Genomic DNA, 21,412 nt, shown 5'->3' with positions numbered 1-21,412 from the left:
GAATGAGGGGCGATAACAAGATATGCATACATTACCGTAACTGGCAATAAGCGTTCAACTGCTTATACAATTAAACTATAGAAATTAGGACAATACCATTTCTCTTAACTTAAAAGCTTTATATAAGTACAATGCGAGATTTCTTATGACACTGTCGTTAGATGATGCCATCAACAGACAAAATTTAAACAAACAAGGATGTTCATAATATTTCTTTAAAACAAATTTTACACGAATATTATGCAATACAGGACACTTCAGAACAAAATGAACTTCATCTTCCGTTGACTCTTTGCACAAAGGGCACAAGTTATCTAAATGATTAACATTTTTATAGCGATACCTGTGCAAATTGATTTCAGAAATACCAAATCTAAATCGTGTTAATATGAATCGTAAATGTTTGTCAATATTAAGCAAAAGATAATTTTTAACTAAATGTGTAGAAGTATAAGCTCTATAGAAACAAAATCGATCACTGGATTGGACATGACTTTCCCAGTTTTGCCATCTACAGTCTATTAAACGTTGACGAAAAGATTTCAAAAACATATTCTCATTACCGACTCCTTGATATTCCCATACATATCCAAATCCCAATTCACACAGACAAGTTCGTATATTTGAAGCCCAGTTTCTTTTTCCTCTAACATCTAAATCATACAGCATATTATAGGATTTCCGTGGTAGTCTATCTTCGTTCATTTTTAATAGTTTCAACCAGTATCGAACACATCTCACAGCAGAATTTATATTTATTGGATATCTATTCGTCTCACCGTATACTAAATCGTTTGGTGTTCTCATTTCAACTCCTAGAAACCTTTTAAGTCCAAATAAGTGAACAGATTCACATTGTAAAGTAGCATTCTTATCTAAGCCCCATAATTCTGAGCCATATTGTACTATGGGTTGTATCTGGGTATCAAAAATCTTAATAAAGATATCCGGAGGGAGAGAGAGAAACAGAGAGAGAGGAGGGAGGGTGAGAGAGAGAGGAGGGAGGGTGAGAGAGAGGAGGGACGGTGAGTGAGAGAGGAGGGAGGGTGGGATAGAGAAACAGAGAGAGGAGGGAGGGTGAGAGAGAGAGGAGGGAGGGTGAGAGAGAGAAACAGAGAGAGAGGAGGGAGGGTGAGAGAGAGAAACAGAGAGAGAGAGGAGGGAGGGTGAGAGAGAGAAACAGAGAGAGAGGAGGCAGAGTGAGAGAAAGAAACAGAGAGAGAGAGAGGAGGGAGGGTGAGAGAAACAGAGAGAGAGGAGGGAGAGAGAGAGAGGAGGGAGAGGAGGGAGGGTGAGAGAGAGAAACAGAGAGAGAGGGGGGAGGGTGAGAGAGAGAAACAGAGAGAGAGGAGGGAGGGTGAGAGAGAGAAACAGAGAGAGAGAGAGGAGGGAGAGGAGGGAGGGTGAGAGAAAGAGAAACAGAGAGATAGGAGAGAGACAGACACAGAGAGAGACAGAGAGAATATGTTTGCGTGCACGAGAGTGATTTGACGTGTGCGAACATGCGCGCTGTGTACGTGCTTGCGTGCTTGCATGTGTGTATATGTGTGTGCGTGTGTGCGCACAGGTATGAGTATGTTTGCATGCGTGGGGATTTTCGACACTCAAAATAGTGATGATGGGCAACGTCGGCTGCATGGCCATTCCATTACTTACGAACATCACTGCTGCAGAAAGGGGTGAGCGTGGGTAAAAGAAAATGCCTTTCCTGACACTGGCTCTTTTTTTTCGGTTTTCTCTATTCCAAAGTACAAGTAAAGCATAGAGCATAATATCAAGAATATTACTACTACTACCACTACTACTACCACTATTGATAATGATAATAATATCTTTTTTTTTTATTGTTATTATAACAGTATACTTATACAGCGCTGTCAAACCTCTCGAAGAGCTTAAAAATAATACTGTCAGACATAAAGCACACAACACACACACACACACACACACACACACGTGGAGGAAATAGATGTGGCTCCATAGAGTACAAATATGGAATGGATGTCTTCACACACATATAGAGAAAAGGGACGTTTTTAGATTTATTTATAAGGACGTCACGGAAGGACTCTGGCGGACTGAAAAAGACTGTGAATTATTCCCTGGTCACCACCGAAAACGGAGTGTGGCTGCCTATATGGCGGGGTAAAAACGGTCATGCGCGTAAAAGCCCACTCGTGTGGAAAGAGGAAGGAGAAGAATTCCCTGGTTTATTCAGCCGAAAAACGGTAACCCTCCCGTCGTGTTTCTCCCTCTGTTGAATACGGAAACGCAGAAGATTCTTATATCAGCACCGAAATCTTGATGGGACATGCTAGCTTAAAAGCTAAGAAGTATACTGAGGTGCAGTTCCAGAAATTCAACATGGCAGCTGAGACATGAGACCTTGTACTTAATTCTCTGCTAGACAGGAAGCCAGTGTGATTCTTTGAAAAGATGTGCACAATTCTGACACTTCCGAGCCCTTGAAAATCAGTTTGTCGGTATTCTCCTTCTCGTTCTTCGTTCGTGGACTGCAAATCTCACGTTCACTCGTATGTACACGAGTGGGCTTTTACGTGTATGACCGTTTTTACCCTGCCATATAGGCAGCCATACTCTGTTTTCGGGGTTAGTTTGTCGGTATAAATGTGAGCTTGGGAGAGGTTTGAAGTGCTTCCGTGGATAGGCAGCAAGAAAGGCATTGCAAAAGTCGCACCTTGATCAAATACATGTAAACACTTTGGTAGCTTCTGCTGCCATGTAACTGCGCATGGAGATGACGCATCAAAGCTATGTGACCTCGTTATGTTTTCGTGACATTTTGAAAAATGGTGAGATTTTGATCGAAGTGAAAAGCCAAGGTCATGCACCACGATCAGAAAATGGGACGGTGGTGTTTTCACGGAAAAGGCCGTGGGGGTGGGGGGGGTGGGGGTGGGCGTGGGGGGGGGGGGAAGAGAAAAACCTACAGATGGAGGGACAAATCGAAGTGTTTATGTCTTTATGATGGAGGGATGAATTGCAGTGTTTATGTTGTTTTTTTTATAACAGTGCAAAGCAGAAAAAGGACATGACACATACAGCAAGGCACAGCTGTTCATGCATCAGTGTTGACAACGTTTCCGCGCTGCGCTGTGTTGTGTTTTATATGCTGCACGTGAATACAGAATACCCTTTTCTCAAGAGAAACTCATATGTGGTGTAAAACACAAACAATACACGAGAATCACAGTCATTAAACGTGTCAACATAAAAGACAGAATCACGTGTGTACAAGCCCCTCTTCACATAAATCCCCAGTTTACTTCCAGGACTTTATCAAGCCTTTAATATCCATGGGGTTGGTCATGGGATCACATCCCAGAAATTCTGGGGAGAAAAAAAACGAAATAAAATTTCAAAAATTCGAATCTAACTCAAGTTTGACACATCATGGTCTTAAGATGTATCGATCAAAAATTCAGTGCCATTACAACGATGTTCGCTACATTATCCCTCCCCCTCCCCTCTCTCTCCGTCACACACACACACACACACACACACACACACACACACACACACACACACACACACACACACAAAGTAATTTCAAAAATTCTTTTGTTTAATTGTCAAATCGTTTAATGTTTTACTGAGAGTAATGGTGACGTCTTCATATTTTGTTATCGCTCTATTCACATGGGGCTATAGCCTTAAATGAATAAATAATCTCCCCCCCCCCCTCCCTCTCTTTCGCTCTCTCTCTCAAGATGAGATAAGAGGAGGAAAGGGATGTGAGGATAGGGGAATGGGGGGAAGAGGGGTAGGATGATGCGTGAGCGAGAGATATGCATGATGTGTATATGTGCCAATGGCCAAAGTACATTAAACCATTCCGAATCCAAATCCGAATCTCTCTCTCTCTCTCACACACACACACACACACACACACACACACACACACACACACACACACACACACGCACGCACACCAAAAAATCCAAATATAACTCATCAACGAACAACAATTCGGCTAACATCACTGACAGATCAACTCATAGTTGGATGGGGGTTTTTCCCGTCAGTGTGAAAAGAATCCCTTGACATGAAGCTGGAACAGACTCATGTTTCAGAACTGCATGACCGATGAGCTTTGTCCGTGATTGAGGGCAGACGTGAACCACGACACTAGAGAGAGAGAGAGAGAGAGAGAGAGTGTGTGTGTGTGTGTGTGTCCGCAAATGTCATCTGCAAGGTGTGACTGACAGGTCAGGAAAAAAGAGGTACAGGACGTTAAGAAAGCCCCAGCGCGACACACACACACACACACAGTGAGAGAGAGGGAGGCACAGAGAGAGAGAGAAAGAGAGAGAGAGAGAGGAGAGAGAAGAGAGTATAAATGAATAGGATGGTGACTGTAATATAGAAACAAACGAAAACAGAGAGAGAGAGAGAGAGAGAGAGAGAGAGAGAGAGAGGAAAAGAAACGAAACGAAACGAAATGAATAGGATGGTGACTGTAATGCAGAAACAAACGAAAACAGAGAGAGAGAGAGAGAGAGGGGGGGGGGGGAAGAAACGAAATGAAATGAACGTTATTTCACTCGGATGGTGACTGAGACAGAGTGTCATGCAGAAACAAACGAAAACAGAGAGAGAGAGACCGACTGACAGACAGACAGACAGACAGACACGAAGACAGAGAAGGGACATGAAGGATGACTGTCAGCCAAGACGGACTGAAAATAGCTGTCATTATCATTATCATCATTATCACAATCGTCACGCCAGGAAAACGGACAGGCTGACAGGAAGCGGAAAGAGAGCGGGGCCAAGGGAGGTAAGAAGTAACAGAGGAAGGGGGGGGGGGGGGGACAGTGAATGAGAGAGACAGGGGTGCGGGGAAGGGGCGCAATATACAATCCTGACCTTGAGACAATCTACGTTACGTCAAATTAATGAAGAGATCAAGAACAAAGAATGTGAAATGTTGCAATTTCGACATCAAAGGGAGAGATGTAATGATAGTCAGACAATGAGACAGGCAGACACTGCCAACGCAAATTCACACGACTGTCCGTTCGGATTAAAACAGCTCGACAAAAACTGGGGGATTTTCAAATAACCAACAAAATATCTAATTTTTTGCAAAATTTATGGTAAGATAAATATTTTTCTCTACTGTAGGTTGTCTGTCTTGTGTAGCATTCAAATACCCATCTCATCTGATCCAGGTTGTTGGATTTTCTATACAAATAAAAACAGATAAGGGAGGGGGACGGGAGGGGTGTGAAGATCCCCTTGTCTACAGCCTCTTTCTAAACCGTTTTAACCCCCCCCCCCCCCCCCCCCCGCACCTCCAAAACCAACTTTCAGTCCTTTCAATCGTCGATACTGTTGACCTGATACTGAGACTGGGGAAATAAAAAAGGCCGCGCATTTCATCACGATGTTAATTTGAACATTTCAGTGCTGAACATAATTAGGTCCAGAAACGTGCCAAACATGGAAATAATGTCAGCGTCAACGGTGAACGCTCGCTACGTGATGCACGTGAAAGTTCTGCAACATGTGGCAGAAACATCCTTCACCAACTTTGGACGTTGCGTGACCCGGTGTTTCACAAACTTGCGATGCCGTCACTGAAAACACCTCGCCTTTCCCCCATGGGAATATGTCACCACATGAAAACTGAAAGGGTCAGGTCAGCGCTGAACGCACACATCACTGATCAACGTCACCCAGGAATCGGGGAGCAACGGGAAAAACGAAAGACGCTGCCTGCAAGCTTGACAGACACAAACGGACAGTGCACAGCAGTTAACGTCACGCAAAGCGCCCTCGACATGCAGACACAAACGGACAGTGCACAGCAGTTAACGTCACGCAAAGCGCCCTCGACATGCAGACACAAACGGACAGTGCACAGCAGTTAACGTCACGCAAAGCGCCCTCGACATGCAGACACAAACGGACAGTGCACAGCAGTTAACGTCACGCAAAGCGCCCTCGACATACAGACACAAACGGACAGTGCACAGCAGTTAACGTCACGCAAAGCGCCCTCGACATACAGACACAAACGGACAGTGCACAGCAGTTAACGTCACGCAAAGCGCCCTCGACATGCAGACACAAACGGACAGTGCACAGCAGTTAACGTCACGCAAAGCGCCCTCGACATACAGACACAAACGGGCAGTGCGCAGCAGTTAACGCCACGCAAAGCGCCCTCGACATGCAGACACAAACGGACAGTGCACAGCAGTTAACGTCACGCAAAGCGCCCTCGACATACAGACACAAACGGACAGTGCACAGCAGTTAACGTCACGCAAAGCGCCCTCGACATGCAGACACAAACGGACAGTGCACAGCAGTTAACGTCACGCAAAGCGCCCTCGACATGCAGACACCAACGGGCAGTGCGCAGCAGTTAACGCCACGCAAAGCGCCCTCGACATACAGACACAAACGGACAGTGCACAGCAGCTAACGCCACGCAAAGCGCCCTCGACATGCAGACACAAACGGACAGTGCACAGCAGTTAACGTCACGCAAAGCGCCCTCGACATGCAGACACAAACGGACAGTGCACAGCAGTTAACGTCACGCAAAGCGCCCTCGACATGCAGACACAAACGGACAGTGCACAGCAGTTAACGTCACGCAAAGCGCCCTCGACATGCTAGGGACCCAATGTCACGTGACAGCCTCCAGAAGAAAATGACAGGTCTACTTATCTATTAATTTCAGTTTGGAGATAATAAAGTATTCTGCATTCTATAGCGTTTTGGCAGTCCGAAGACGACAACTCTTGCTCAGGCTGGCTTTTCTTTTGCCTTTACCATCACAAAAACATTCCTTTTTAACGTGGTGAACACCACAAACATTCCTTTTTGACATGTATATATATGTATGTGTGTGTGTGTGTGTGTGTGTGTGTGTGTGTGTGTGTGTGTGTGTGTGTGTGTGTGTGTGTGTGTGATAGAGACAGAGAGACAGTGAAATTACCTATACTGCCCAGGATTAGTATTAATATTTCACAGTGAGATTACCTATACTGCCCAGGATTACTTATTACATTTCATGGTGAGATTGCCTATACTGGCTAGGTTTAGTAAAAAAAAACATTTCATAGTGAGATTGCCTATACTGAACAGGTTTAGTATATAACATTTCATAGTGAGATTTCCCATGTTTATTCTTCCTGAGCTTTATTATTTTTTTCTGACGGGATGGTGTGGTGGAAGAGTGCGTGTGCTCTTGGCATCACAAACATTATTCCTTTTTGACATAATGAACATCACAAATATTCCTTTTTGACATGGTGAACATCACAAACATTCCTTTTTGACATTGTGAACATTACAAACATTCCTTTTTTTACATGGTGAACACCACAAACATTCCTTTTTGACATGGTGAACACCACAAACATTCCTTTTTGACATGGTGAACATCACAAAAATTCCTTTTTTTTACATGGTGAACATCACAGAACATTCCTTTTTGGCATGGTGAACATCACAGAACATTCCTTTTTGACGTGGTGAACATCACAGAACATTCTTCTTTGACGTGGTGTACATTACAAACATTTCTTTTTGACATGGTGAACACCGCAAACATTCCTTTTTGACGTGGTGAACATCACAGAACATTATTTTTTGACGTGGTGTACATTACAAACATTCCTTTTTGACATGGTGAACATTACAAACATTCCTTTTTGACGTGGTGAACATTACAAACATTCCTTTTTGACATGGTGAACATTACAAACATTCAAACATTCCTTTTTGACATGGTGAACATTACAAACATTCCTTTTTGATATGATGAACATTACAAACATTCCTTTTTCACGTGGTGAACATCACAAACATTCCTTTTTCACGTGGTGAACACCACAAATATTCCTTTTTGACATGGTGAACACCACAGAACATTCCTTTTTGACGTGGTGAACATCACAAACATTCCTTTTTGACGTGGTGAACATCACAGAACATTCTTTTTTTGACGTGGTGAACATCACAAACATTCCTTTTTGACGTGGTGAACACCACAAACATTCCTTTTTGAAGTGGTGAACACCACAAACATTTCCTTTTGACGTGGTGAACACCACAAACATTTCTTTTTGACATGGTGAACACCACAAATATTCCTTTTTGACGTGGTGAACATCACAAACATTCCTTTTTGACGTGGTGAACATCACAAACATTCCTTTTTGACGTGGTGAACACCACAAACATTCCTTTTTGAAGTGGTGAACACCACAAACATTTCTTTTTGACATGGTGAACACCACAAATATTCCTTTTTGACGTGGTGAACATCACAAACATTCCTTTTTGACGTGGCGAACATCACAAACATTCCTTTTTGACGTGGTGAACATCACAAACATTCCTTTTTAACGTGGTGAACACCACAAACATTCCTTTTTGACGTGGTGAACACCACAAACATTTCTTTTTGACATGGTGAACACCACAAATATTCCTTTTTGACGTGGTGAACACCACAAATATTCCTTTTTGACGTGGTGAACACCACAAACAGAACGCAGGACCAAGCACCTGACACTTCTTTTTCCTTCTTCCTTTTTCAGCTTTACTCGGCACATGCTTAGCTTAGCACAAACCAATTTCGGTTTCTGATGAAAATCTTTCTTAGAGTTGGGCTGGGATATTCAGTTGTTCCATATGTTTCAAGTGGTGTCTTCCTACACACAGCTTCATGTGAGATCAATTTACCCCCCCACCCCCCAGCCCCTCCCCCTCCGCCCCCCCCCCCCCCCCCCCCCGCCCGCCCCCCCCCCCCCCCCCCCCCCCGCCCCCCCCCCCCCCACCCCTTCCTTCTACTTACGAAACTTACCAGTTTTATGCTCGGTATTTAAACAAATGCACAGGTTTTGACAAACTTTCAAAAAAGATTTTAAAAAACTATTTTTCAAATAAAAAAAATCGTCCTTTTGACATTGAGTGGAGTGGTGACCTAGAGGTAACGCGTCCGCCTAGGAAGCGAGAGAATTTGAGCGCGCTGGTTCGAATCACGGCTCAGCCGCCGATATTTTCTCCTCCTCCACTACACCTTCAGTGGTCTTCTGGACGCTAGTCATTCGGATGACACGAAAAACTGAGGTCCCATGTGCAGCATGCACTTGGCACACGTAAAAAAACCCACGGCAACAAAAGGTTGTTCTTGGCAAAATTCTGTGAAAAAAAATCCACTTCGACAGGAAAAACAAATAAAACTGCACGCAGGAAAAAATACAAAAACATGAGTGGCTATGTAGTGTAGCAGCCCGAATTTCACACAGAAAAATCTGTTGTGATAAAAAGAAATGCAAATACAAAATACAAATTCAGTATCTTCCCCTCTTTCTCCTAATACCAGTTTTTTATATTTGTCCTTTACAAAACTGCCATCGTCGACTGCTCTCAGTCCCATCTCTTTTTCCTCTCCTCTTTACTGATCAGTTTATTTCAGCAAACACTGTTCTTTTCTATTTGCTTCCTCTTCGTAGAGTTGGCCATTGTTTAAAATCATAGCAAACAAGAAAGTAAAAAAAAAATTACCTCTGGTTACAAATGGAGCTTACAGTTACCTAAGATATCCACCCTGTCCCCTGTTTTAATGTTTGTCTCCTCACTTAAGTTCAGTTGTGCAAATCATGCACAGCTACGTTCCTGTATCATGCAGGTTTTGCCTGACCCAGACACAAGGCACGTCATTTCCAAACCAGTTAATGCTTCTCATATTGCGGATGTCAATAGTGTAAGAACAATTTTGTCAGCTCTCTCTCTCTCCCTACCTACATGCAGTGAATTTATTTTATTTCTACCTTTGTGCTTTGTTCTTACTTGTTCGCCTGTAAATTGGATGTTATTACCTGTAACATCTGCATCAGCAAATTAATCACTTTTGTATATGTGCAATGGTAAAGTTGTGCTTCTCTATTTTCTTTATGTCTGCTATATGTTTCTCACCTCGGTCATGTCTCTGTATGTGCATAAGTATGTGTGTGTGTGTGTGTGTGTGTGTGTGTGTGTGTGTGTGTGTGTGTGTGTGTGTGTGTGTGTGTGTGTGTGTGTGTGTGTGTTGGGTGGAGAGAGTGTGTGCATGTGTATGGATATGAATGTATGAATGCGTTCGTTTTATTACTTTTTACGATGTTAATGATGATGGTGGTGATCATTCTTCGTTGTAGTAGCAGTGGATGTAGCAGTGTTAACAAAATTATTAATTTTTTGTCGTTATCGTTAATGTTGTTATTGTTATTGTTGTCACAAGGACAGATTGGAAGACTGGGCGATGCCTAAAATCTTTATCCTTGAGTAATAAAGTTTTTGATTCTTGAATCTCTCTCTCTCTCTCTCTCTCTCTCACACACACACACACACACACACACACACATACAGACACGGCACGCGCGCGCGCACGCACGAACACACAGGTGCGCTCTAAAGCAGGACAATGCAGTCATCTGAACACAAAAAATACATAGCAATACCATTGTAATACACACACGGATCGATGAGTATATCACCACTAACTCACCTTGACAGTGCCTTGTCCATTGTGTCGGGAAGCAAGGGGTTGGAGAAGGGGAGAGGGGGGGAGCGGAGAGGGAGGATGTGTGGGTGGTGGTGGCTGCCAATCCGTTTGTCTATCGGGCCAGCTGTTGCCGCCAGTGTTTTGGGACAACCTTCCTCGGTTCCTCTCTTCCCTCGTTCCTGGTCTGCCTGTGCTCCCTGCACAACAGGAGAGAGTGCGAGAGAGAGACAGAGAGAGAGAACTGCCAACAACTGTCGAACTCGCACACTTCAGGATTATGATGCAACAACTTCGGGATGGGAAAGGGCGGCAATATTCCCCACTCTTAAACACTGTGACGACCACTGCGGTTTAGACATCAGTGTCATGCACTACCTTGTGACATATCCGTCTCCAGCCAGGCTGTTTTACAACTTTTTGCCGCGAATACTGTTTTCTCTCTCTCTCTTTAGATCCAAGGAAACACACACACACACATTTAAAAACTTTCACGTGTCAATGTTTTGTGCTTGAACCAAGAAACATAACACGCAAAGAACACTGTCCACGCCGGCAAAACAACGAGGACAACAAACAAGTCAATCACTCGCGCGACAATGATGACCTGGAGGGATCCACACTGTAAACACCCAACACCCAACCTCCAAGTGAATTGTCGGCTGTCACAAGCACAAGCCACCCCCCATCCGCACACACGCGCTTCTCTCGAGCCATCCGTCGCCAGTCCCGTCGTGAACGCTCCGGGTTATCGATCAAGTGCACGCCAGTAGACACTGCACGCATGTGGTGTCGGTGACAGACTGAGAAGTAACCTCCCTCCCTCCACGCTTTTTGAGACCCAGGGCACACACACACACACACACACACACACACATCCCCTCTTCCCTTATAACACTCCCCCTCCCTCACTTCTTTCTTTACACGCATGCACACACACATATATATATATATATATATATATATATAGAGAGAGAGAGAGAGAGAGAGACAGACAGACAGACAGACAGACAGAGACAGAGAGAGAAGAAAGACAACTGTCATCATGACAATAAACAAATCACAGGCAATGGAATAAAAAGACATTATTTGAGCGAATTATTTATCACAGCAACAGCAGATGAGGCAAATGATTTTTTGTACACATTCTTCTTTGAAAGAGGGATTTTACATCGTCTACCAGAAGGGAGTTTCTGAAAGACGAGTTAAGTGGATGAGTGGAATCATTAAAAATTTAGAGTGCTTTTCTGCTAAGATTGGATTGGTATAGGGTGTTCAGTTGTTGCTGGGGCTTGGTTATGATTTTGCTGGCCAGGTTTACAACTCGTCCTAATTTGTCTTTAACTTCACAGTCAGATTATCAAACCAGGTCACAATTCTGAAAACCATGACACTTTCTATCAGACTTCTGTACACCAACTTTGTGGACTAACATTAAAACTTCTTAATTTTCGCAGTAAAAAGAGTCTCTGGTGCGCTTTCTTGGCAGTGGCATCAACATGTTCACTGAATGTGAGACTGTGATGAACTTTTGTCCCTAGATATTTAAAACTGTCCACTATTTCCACTTGTTTCTGATCTATTATGACCTGATTTTGTGTGTGTGTGTGTGTGTGTGTGTGTGTGTGTGTGTGTGTGAGTGTGTGTGTGTCCCTTTCACTGCCTAAAATAAGTGTTTTTTTTTGTTTTCTCCACGTTTAGTTGGAGAAAGTTATCCTTTAAGAAAGAGTTTATGACACTCATTTCTAAAATAATAATAATAATAAAAGATTTTTTTTTTTAAACTGAAATTGAAAACTCGTCTTTTAAAAGACCTACTAAAGCCATGTCGTCAGCACCTGATGTCATTAATGTAGAGGGAGAAAAGCAAAGGGGGATAAAACACAACCCTGAGGAACTCCAGTATTCATAGTTATATTTTCAGACATTATGGGCCAGCTTGAACTGACATTCAAACACGCTGTGGCCGATCGCATAAAAACCGTCGTATCCATAAAATAAGGTCAGCTGTTACATCTAGGTCTATAAGTTTCCTCACTAAAATATGATGTTGAATAGTATTAAAAGCAGCGGACAGCTCCATAATAAGTACCCTAACAGATGTTCCAGAATTGTCCAAATGACAAGCAAGCCTTGACACTTTCTTTCTTTTCTGCAAGCTATGGTGTACTGTCTGTGGTATTTTGCTCTGGCGATTAGGTAGTGAGATGTAAACACTGGGATGGGCACTAACTGCCCATTCTGCAGTGTTATTTGCCTATAATTATGGCCTTTTTTTTTATATACATTCTTTGTTTGGCTTTGAAGTATTGTTTTGGGTTGCGTTTTTTTTTTTTTTTCTTTTTTACGATTTTTTTGTAATCTGGGGATTGTAAAATAAGCGGAATGGCTGGCGTTCTCAGCATGGACCAGTCTTATTTGCCATAAGGAGCTATATGGTTGGGACACTGTGTCATGAACTGTGTTTTGTGGGTTTGTCTTAGTGTTTTTTTTGTAAATGTGACAGTTTTGTGTTGACGCTATTGAACATTTGTATGGTTTGACAGTCTAGATATGGCCCTGTGCTGTCGGCTGGACTATTAGCAACAAGAACAAGAACCAGTTGACTAACTGTTTTAACCTTGAGGGCCAAACTTGGGCAGGGTGTATTTCGATATGCCCTAACACCGGCACGCGCAGTGCGCGAGAGGCACGTGGCATGCTGGGTAAACTAAGTCGAAACTTCGGCGTCAGCCCCTTGTTCTCACTCTCGTTTGGTCGTCAAATGGTCCTGTCCCGTTTTCTGCGGAAACTGTTGACGCGAAAGGTGGCCCAGTCGCAACGCGTCCGCCAAGGATGTGAAAGAATCTTAGCGCATGGGATCGAATCACACCACTCGCCAGAATTTTCTTCCACTCCACTAGGCCTTGAATAGTGGCCTGGACGCTAGTCATGAGGATGAGACGATAAACCGAGGTCCCGTGTGCAGCATGCACTTAGCGCACTTGAGAGAACCAACGGCAACAAAAGGGTTGTCCCTGTCCAAATTCTGTATAAATTTCCTCTTTGACAGGAAAACAAATACACTTGCAGATAGGGAAAAGAAAAGAAAAAAGTGGCGCGACATGGTGGCGAGCACCAAGAATTTCACAATACAATGCCCCTTCCCTCACACACACATACCTCTGTGCGTGCATACATGTAAGCATGGCTTATGTGTGTGAGACCGAGAAAATTATTTTGGTTCTCTGACTTGTGAGGCTACTTGTCATATCCCAAGCTACGCTTGCGTACGTGCACGGGTTCACTGAATTAGCCCCTTTCATTATCTCAACTACATTCTTTTTGTCATTTTTTCCCTTCACTCATCTTTTGACTTTGTTCAGTGTTGTTGTTGTTGTTCCTCATCTCTTTCCTTCTTGTTATGACTTTGTTCATATTGTTGTTTTCTCATCTTTCATCCCTGTAGCATTTGGTAAGCTGTCAAGGCCCGAGCAGTGCGTTAGGTCTAGTTTTTAAAGCAGGTATGAAGCGCATATAATCAATCATTCCGCACATTTTCATCGACGCCTCCTTGAAACAATCAGTTCACAATACCATCGCCGGAAATGGATGACTCTGTTTCCATGTCCATATCCAGACTTCTTTCCCTCCACTCCTGCTTGACTGGCGGAGTTGTTGGATATTGCCGTTTCCATTCACTCTTAAAACACGATACCATGTGCACAGCCTTTGCTCTTTCTTCGGTTTTACTTTCTGTCGCGTGATATATCTTTCTTTTCTTTTTTCGAATCGTGGTTCCAGGCCCAGATATACAGATCACAAAAAAAATAAAATAAAGACCACTTCATAAAAGCAGACAGACTTTCATAAAATGTTAAAAGGAGAGATTACTTAACTCATGCAGGTTGCCTGTGGTCCTCCACTGGCATCTCATTAAAAACATCAACGATTGTTTCAAGTACACGTGTACTATAAACAGTTCGAAAAATCGATGTTTCTGCCATAAATTGACATTTATTCAATAACTATAGCTGTGGTTTTTCCTCGTTAAAAAAAAAAGTGCACGTGCAAGAAAGCACCTTTTGTTAAGCAGGATTGGTACTCACTGCACTGGCTGTTCTTTGCCGAAAATTCAACATTCCACGTCCCCCATCCATCCCTCCACCCACAAAAAAGAGTACCACTGCACACATTCCCAAGCCGTCCCTGACTTTTTTTTTATGAACCCTATATAAATATTGCTTGTTAATCAGGTCAAATCGTGTTCCTTCTTTACAAACTGGTAACCATGTGACCCAGTTCTACCTGCGGCATGTGCGAAGTAAAGCCCTAACAGGACAATCCGATCTGGAAAGGGATGGGCCCCACATTAACAGTTCTGTGCGGCGCCCCAGTGACACTTCCGAGTTGAAAGGGGGAGGGAGACAGGCCTATATATTGCCTGTCGCCTGGCTGTGCAATGGCTTGTTGCCACCTCTCCCTGTCGGTGATGCAAGGGTATTGGAGAAACAACAGCGACAGTACACCAGGTGTTACCTTAAGGCGACAGGTGGCCGTGCCTTACATTGCCATGCATGTACCGAGAAGAGTGTTGCTTTATACCGTTCTTGTTGTCAGGTTGTTGGTTTTGTCCCTCGCTCAAAGTGTGAATTCAAATTTGACGTCGTTTCATTCTCCGTGTAAATCAAGCATTTTTCATGAAATAGATTCACGTATCTAAAGTTCAATTTATCTGAAGTTCGATTTTAAGCAAGCAAGCGCACACACACACACGCGCGCGCGCGCGCGTCACCACCCCCTCGACACACACACACACACACACAGACGCACGTTCATTACACACACACACACACACACACACAAGCCCATGCACACGCACGCACAAATACATACACACACACGCACGCGCGCGTGCACGTTGATTACACACACACACACACACACACACGCGCGCACGCATGCATGCATACACACAACACACACACCCCACACACCACACACACACACACACACACACACACACACACACCACAAAGTCAGACGCGGAAGTGTCCTCTCAAACGGAATAATGTGATGCTGGAGGAAGAGGCACCGCTCTCGGACACACAGCCTGTAAAGACGGTTTGCCAGCACAGCCACGACGGACTGTTTTTCTTTAAAAGGCCGTGTGCCCAGTCACCGTTATTTGAACAGAACACGCGAGGCTTGCTCTACGAGTGATTTGAATATCCTTTCCTTTCTTTGCTCGCAATTTGAAAAACAACTCAAAACCCCTAACTTTTGCTCGTTACACCGTCTCCTTCGTCTGGGTGAAAATATATTTTTGTTTGCTGGTTTGGGCGGTTTCAACTTTCGGTTGTTGTTTTCTTTTTTCCTCCTCCCTTTCTTTTATTTCTTTTCTTCCTTTGAATTTGTGCATGCGAGCTCGGTTAGAATGTGTTCTGGGACTCAAGATGGGTTGGTTTGTTTTTACTGCGAACGAATGGATTTGCGAAAGAAAGAAAAAAAAAACCTGTTGTACGTGGACTGCAAAAGATTTCAGTTCATTGACTCGAACATCATAGCAGATTTTTGTTTGGAAGTTAAAGCTTCAAGGAATCTCATGGCAGCACTGCAGTGACCAGCTGATTTAGGTCCGACACAAGAAACCTCAGAGGTACAACGTTCAGGTAAAGATTGTCATGTGAACTGGATTGGCAACCCGGAAGTTTCATTTGCTGTTGGAATCTGTGCCGGCTGAATTTTGCTACCAGAATACACAGTATTGGTTATGTTAACCTGTGAGTTTCATTCGATGTTTGAATGTATGCCATTAAAAGTTTGCTACCATATTAAGTTGTATATGCGACGTCCATGTTCAAAATGTATTTCTTCCCGTCTGGTATATATTAAAAAAAAAAAATCAATGCAACTGTCCTGCACTTTGTATGCATTCATTAGTTGTCACGTGCATCACGAATGTTAACCTTCGTTGACAAGGACGACAGAATTGAATTTCTAAAAAAAAATGTTTAATGCACTAAAGAGTAAAGGCAGATCAATGGGTGTCCCTCTCCCCTCCACAACTGGATTCCCAACCCTCCCCCTGCTTTCTCCACACCCACAGTAATGTACTTCACGTCCGTGTCATTTTTGTTCCTGTCGCACCCGTTCACTGGTTCTGACCAACCGTCCCTTTAAAGGTGAGGGCGATCTGTGTGTGCGATGAGAAACAAGAGAGGCAAAGCCTTCGAGACTCAAGCGGGAAACCAACTTAATCCACTGAAAGAATTACGCAAAAATTAAAATGACAGGGAAAAAACACAACAAGTAGAAATACACACACTAGTGTGACTTTGATCTTTCACTCCTAAATTTACATATTTGTGCTCTGAATGAAACAAATTACTATAACATGTTCAATGAAAATTGGAAGAAACCCTTTCAGTATCATGCTTCTAGTTTTCTCAACATGAAATGTGACCTTGAACTAGTTTTCTCAACAGGCCATGTTGTGACCTCTGACCAATCACTGTTACCCACTTTGATGATGGTTGTATACACAATCTGTATTACACATGGAACGTTTTTCCTGTCAGTATCACACGCCATCTTTTTTTACCTTGATCTCTAAAGTCTGATCTTGAATTTTGTTACGGAACATGCTGTACCCATGACCAGACATAATACAGAGACTTTTTTTTTTTTAAGTAAGATGCGGTCTGTGTCAAGATTTTTCTTTTTGCCAAATAATGACCATCACCTTTGGCCTGTCACCCTACTTACCAGTCAGTCATCATTATGAAGCAAATAACTTCAGAGGCCTTATTTACACCTACCATCCAACCAAGTTTGGTTCCTATGCCACTCATAGTTGCCAAGAAATTGCCAACGTTAATTAAAGTTTACCACGGACATACACACACAGACTTCGGGCCATTACATACAGCCTATTTACGCACGTGAGTCATACAAAAAAAAAAAAAAGCCTGGGATACTGGAGGAAACAATATCCAGGCCATCCGCTGTTGTCATGAATTTTGTGGAGAAATCCGACCAGCAGTGCTGACAACCGCTCTACTGGTTCGCTGATTTTCGATGAACGTGGCCCAAGTCATGAACATGAGCTGTGTTTTGTCCGAGTGTTTGTTGTTGTTTTTTTTTCCTCCGATTGATTGGGAACAGATGCGGGTAAGACGGGATTAGTGCAACCTGTCATGCAGAATAATGGTTTACATGTTTCTGATATGGTGTGTGTGTGTGTGTGTGTGTGTGTGTGTGTGTGTGTGTTCGCTCGCGCGCGCCTGTGTGCGTTTCCGTGCACATGGGTGTGTGCATGTGCATGTGCGAGTAAGACAAAGAGACAGACACAGAGAGAGAGAGGCGAGAGGCGGGTGTATGGAAGATGACATTTTCCTATGAAAAGATAGAGCTTGAGAATTCCAGCACCCAAGTAATTCTACATCTCCATATTAGCCTTTACATCCCTGCTTCCTTGTGGTGTAAAATCAAACAATTTAAAAAAAAAAAGAAGAGAAAAAAACTTACGCGAAACATGCAAGCGCTCGCGTGCAAGCTCACCGATAGCAACAACCCCTACCCCCACCCCGCCACACACATACAAACTTTCGAGATAAACTTCTGACTTTTTTTTCAAATGTCATTGGGACAACACACACACGACCTTCTCCAGAGTGACCAGGCCATCTAATTTTCCAGAATTTCGCTGTACTTGCGGGTTGCGTGCGTCGATGTAACTTTCATTCTCAACTAAAGAAATTCCCATATGAACTATATAAAAAAAAATTAAAAAAATCATTAAACGACAGCAATTAATCAGTGTAATTATGTCACACAAAAGTGCTAAGTTTTGTGACTACGAAATGGATTTTTAAAAATAATTTTTAAAAACAGTAACTCGACTGAAATATTTTGGCTACTTTACATTTTTATACACTTCCTGGAAGTGCAATGATTATAAATTTGAATGTTTTAAGAACTGATTTTTCTGTTCTTAAGCCAAGTTTGGTGTCAACAGGCTAAATATTAGCCTACCAGAGAAAAAAAATCGTTAAGTTTACCCGGACAGAGAGAGAGGAGGGAAGGGGGGAGGGTGAGAGAGACAGGGGTGGAAGGGGGGAGAGAGAGAGAGGGTAGAGAGAGAGAGAGGGTAGAGAGAGGGGAGAGAGAGAGGGGGGAGAGAGAGAGGGTAGAGAGAGAGAGAGGGGGGAGAGAGAGAGAGGGTAGAGAGAGAGGGGGGTAGAGAGAGAGAGGGTAGAGAGAGAGAGAGGGTAGAGAGAGAGGGGGTAGAGAGAGAGAGAGGGTAGAGAGAGAGAGAGAGGGTAGAGAGAGAGAGAGAGGGTAGAGAGAGAGGGGAGAGAGGGAGAGAGAGAGAGAGAGGGGAGAGAGAGAGAGAGAGAGAGAGAGACAGACAGACAGACAGATAGACGGACAGAACGAAGGAACGAACGGTTTTATTCAAATAAATGTCAAAGCCCCTTACTGAATGGGTGTGACATTAGTACAAATACTGGAATTATAACTGATATCACAATTATACTATAAACATATACATCAGCAGAAGAAAAGATTATTATGTCATGATATTCAGTCTTTTCAAAGATTTCTAAATATAAATAGCGAGTCCATAAAGAGGAGACTCATTTCTGGACGACAACACATTTAATCTAAAACTGCAAGAATTATTATAACACTTAGGTTCAATTAATTTGGAGAGAGGGGGGGTGGTAGAGAAGGGTAAAGGATGGGGAAGAGAGGAAACTTTGTCAACAGTCCAACACTCCACGCAATACTACACAAACAGTGGGTGAGAGGAGCATTTCTGAAACAACACTCCACGCAGTATGACACAAAAACTGGGGGGGGGGGGGGAGGGGGTTATTTCTGTAAGGACAACACTCCACGCATTACGACAACGACGACAACCAAAAAAAAACAAAACAAAACAAGAAAATGGGATGGAAAGTATTTCTGTTCTCACCTGATTTTTGATTAATTTCCAACACAACCTGGTCTGACACAAACTTGGCTCGAAGAAAATCATTATTTTCTGTTAGGACAGTCAGTGGGCTAACACACACACACACACACGCGCGCACGCGCGCACACAATTATTCGCTGGAAACAACACCATCAGTACCAGCTTGACTTTCCAGTTGAAGGCCTGTCCCTTTTTTGTGCCGAGAGAGAGAGAGAGAGACAGAGTGAACAAAACTGAACATTGAAAAGTGAGCGTTGGGCCCGGTGACACGAGATGCACCTGGTTTTCGTTTTTCACGTGCATTTAATTTTTTTGGGGGGCGGGGAGAGGGGTCACACATCATCATGGCGTTGTCGTTGAGTGTTGGAGTGTGGAGGAGCACAAGCGGCTCTTAGAGCACCGGGTCACTTCAGTCATACCATTTCGTGTTTTACACGGTTGACAATTATGTGTTCTTTGAAGGGGTTCGAACCAGATGGTTCAAACATATGTATGTACTTACATGTTTGACAGAGACAGACAGAGAGAGAGAGAGAGAGAGAGTACGACCAAACGAACGAACGAATCTTTTTTTATTGAGGGCGGCGGGGTGTGTGTGTGTGGGGGGGGGGGGGGGGTATGAGCACAGATAGCTTCTTTTCAACCCGCCCACATGAAAAGAGGAAAATATAACAAACAAGCAATACAATGGCGTAACATTACATGGATAAATTTCAAATTATGCCAGAAAAAGATGAACAACATAAGTACATGCATGAATTTTACTTTGATCAGAAGGAGAAAGAAGAAAGAAAAGATAAACAAATCACAGAGAGAGAGAGAGAGACTAGGGAAGCGAAACGGGACAGAGTCCAACTCTGGAGAGGCCATTGATGGTGACAACACAATCAAACAGTGGGCGGAACGGGAACAATTTGATTTGATTTGAGTGGAGTGATGGCCTAGAGGTAACGCGTCCGCCTAGGAAGCGAGAGAATCTGAGCGCGCTGGTTCGAATCACGGCAAAATGAGGGTTGTCACTGACAACATTTTGTAGAAAAACCCACTTTGATAGGAAAACAAACACACCTTCAGATAGAAAAAATAAAAATATATGGGTGGCGTTGTACTTTGGCGATGCGCTCTCCGCGGGGAATGTAGCTCGAACTTCAAATAGAGAAATGTGATCTGACAACAAAAAGTAATACAATACAATACAATACAATACAATACAGTGCAATACAATACAATGCAATGCAATGCAATAGAATACAATGCAATACAATACAATGCAATACAATACAATGCAATGCAATACAATACAATGCAATACAATGGCAGAGAGGCAGATTATGGGGAACAGTCAGCGAACTCTGAACGCTGAATGACTTTAATGACTCGGCCAAGAGCCATTATCACGACAAATGTATGATATTTGATTTGAAGGAAAACTAGGTTCTTCCAATAAATTCTTCTTTTTTTTTAAAAAAAAACACACAAAGATTATTTCATTCAAAAGTGCCACATTTAATTTACATAATCAACCCCCATTCAGACATGCGCGCACACATACATGACCCATTCACACATACACAACACAACGCAACAACGCAACTCTCTCTCTCTCTCTCTCTCTCATACACAAACACTGTGTGTGTGTGTGTGTGTGTGTGTGTGTGGATAGATAGATAGATAGATAGATAATGTTAGAAAGACGATTGTTACCGTTAACAAAATAGAGGTAAGTCGGTTCTTTACTCATTGTCACTATTCAGGACACAAACGTAAAAACCGTTCTACAGTTGTGTAGCACGAATTTGCAGCGGACACATATCACCCGACTGTAGTACTGCTTATCGGTGAAGCCAATGTCGATTAATTGATAATTGCTCTCAAGTGGTATCTGTCTGTCTGTATATCTGTCCGTCTGTCTGTCTTTC

The 21,412-nt window shown here is 43.1% G+C and overlaps 1 protein-coding gene across 2 annotated transcripts in view; it reads right to left on the bottom strand.

Moving 5' to 3' along the window:
• LOC143281211 (uncharacterized) overlaps positions 1-19,630 on the bottom strand; it is a 113,701-nt gene extending 94,071 nt beyond the window's left edge. Inside the window, exons 1-2 of one of the 2 annotated variants that reach the window (XM_076586287.1) lie at positions 19,494-19,630; positions 10,538-10,731 (exon numbers count right to left, since the gene is read on the bottom strand). The gene's annotated coding sequence lies outside the window, so the exon portion shown is untranslated. Of the gene's footprint in view, positions 1-10,537; positions 11,187-19,493 lie in introns of those variants that run through there. The other variant, XM_076586286.1, reaches the window with a different exon arrangement.
• Positions 19,631-21,412: the final 1,782 nt, after the last annotated feature.

This window comes from Babylonia areolata, chromosome 4 (genome assembly GCF_041734735.1).
Source record: "Babylonia areolata isolate BAREFJ2019XMU chromosome 4, ASM4173473v1, whole genome shotgun sequence".
Taxonomy (NCBI): Eukaryota; Metazoa; Mollusca; class Gastropoda; order Neogastropoda; family Buccinidae; genus Babylonia; species Babylonia areolata.
The sequence above is the reverse complement of the archived record's forward strand: the minus strand, read 5'-3'. Positions and strand labels throughout refer to the sequence as shown.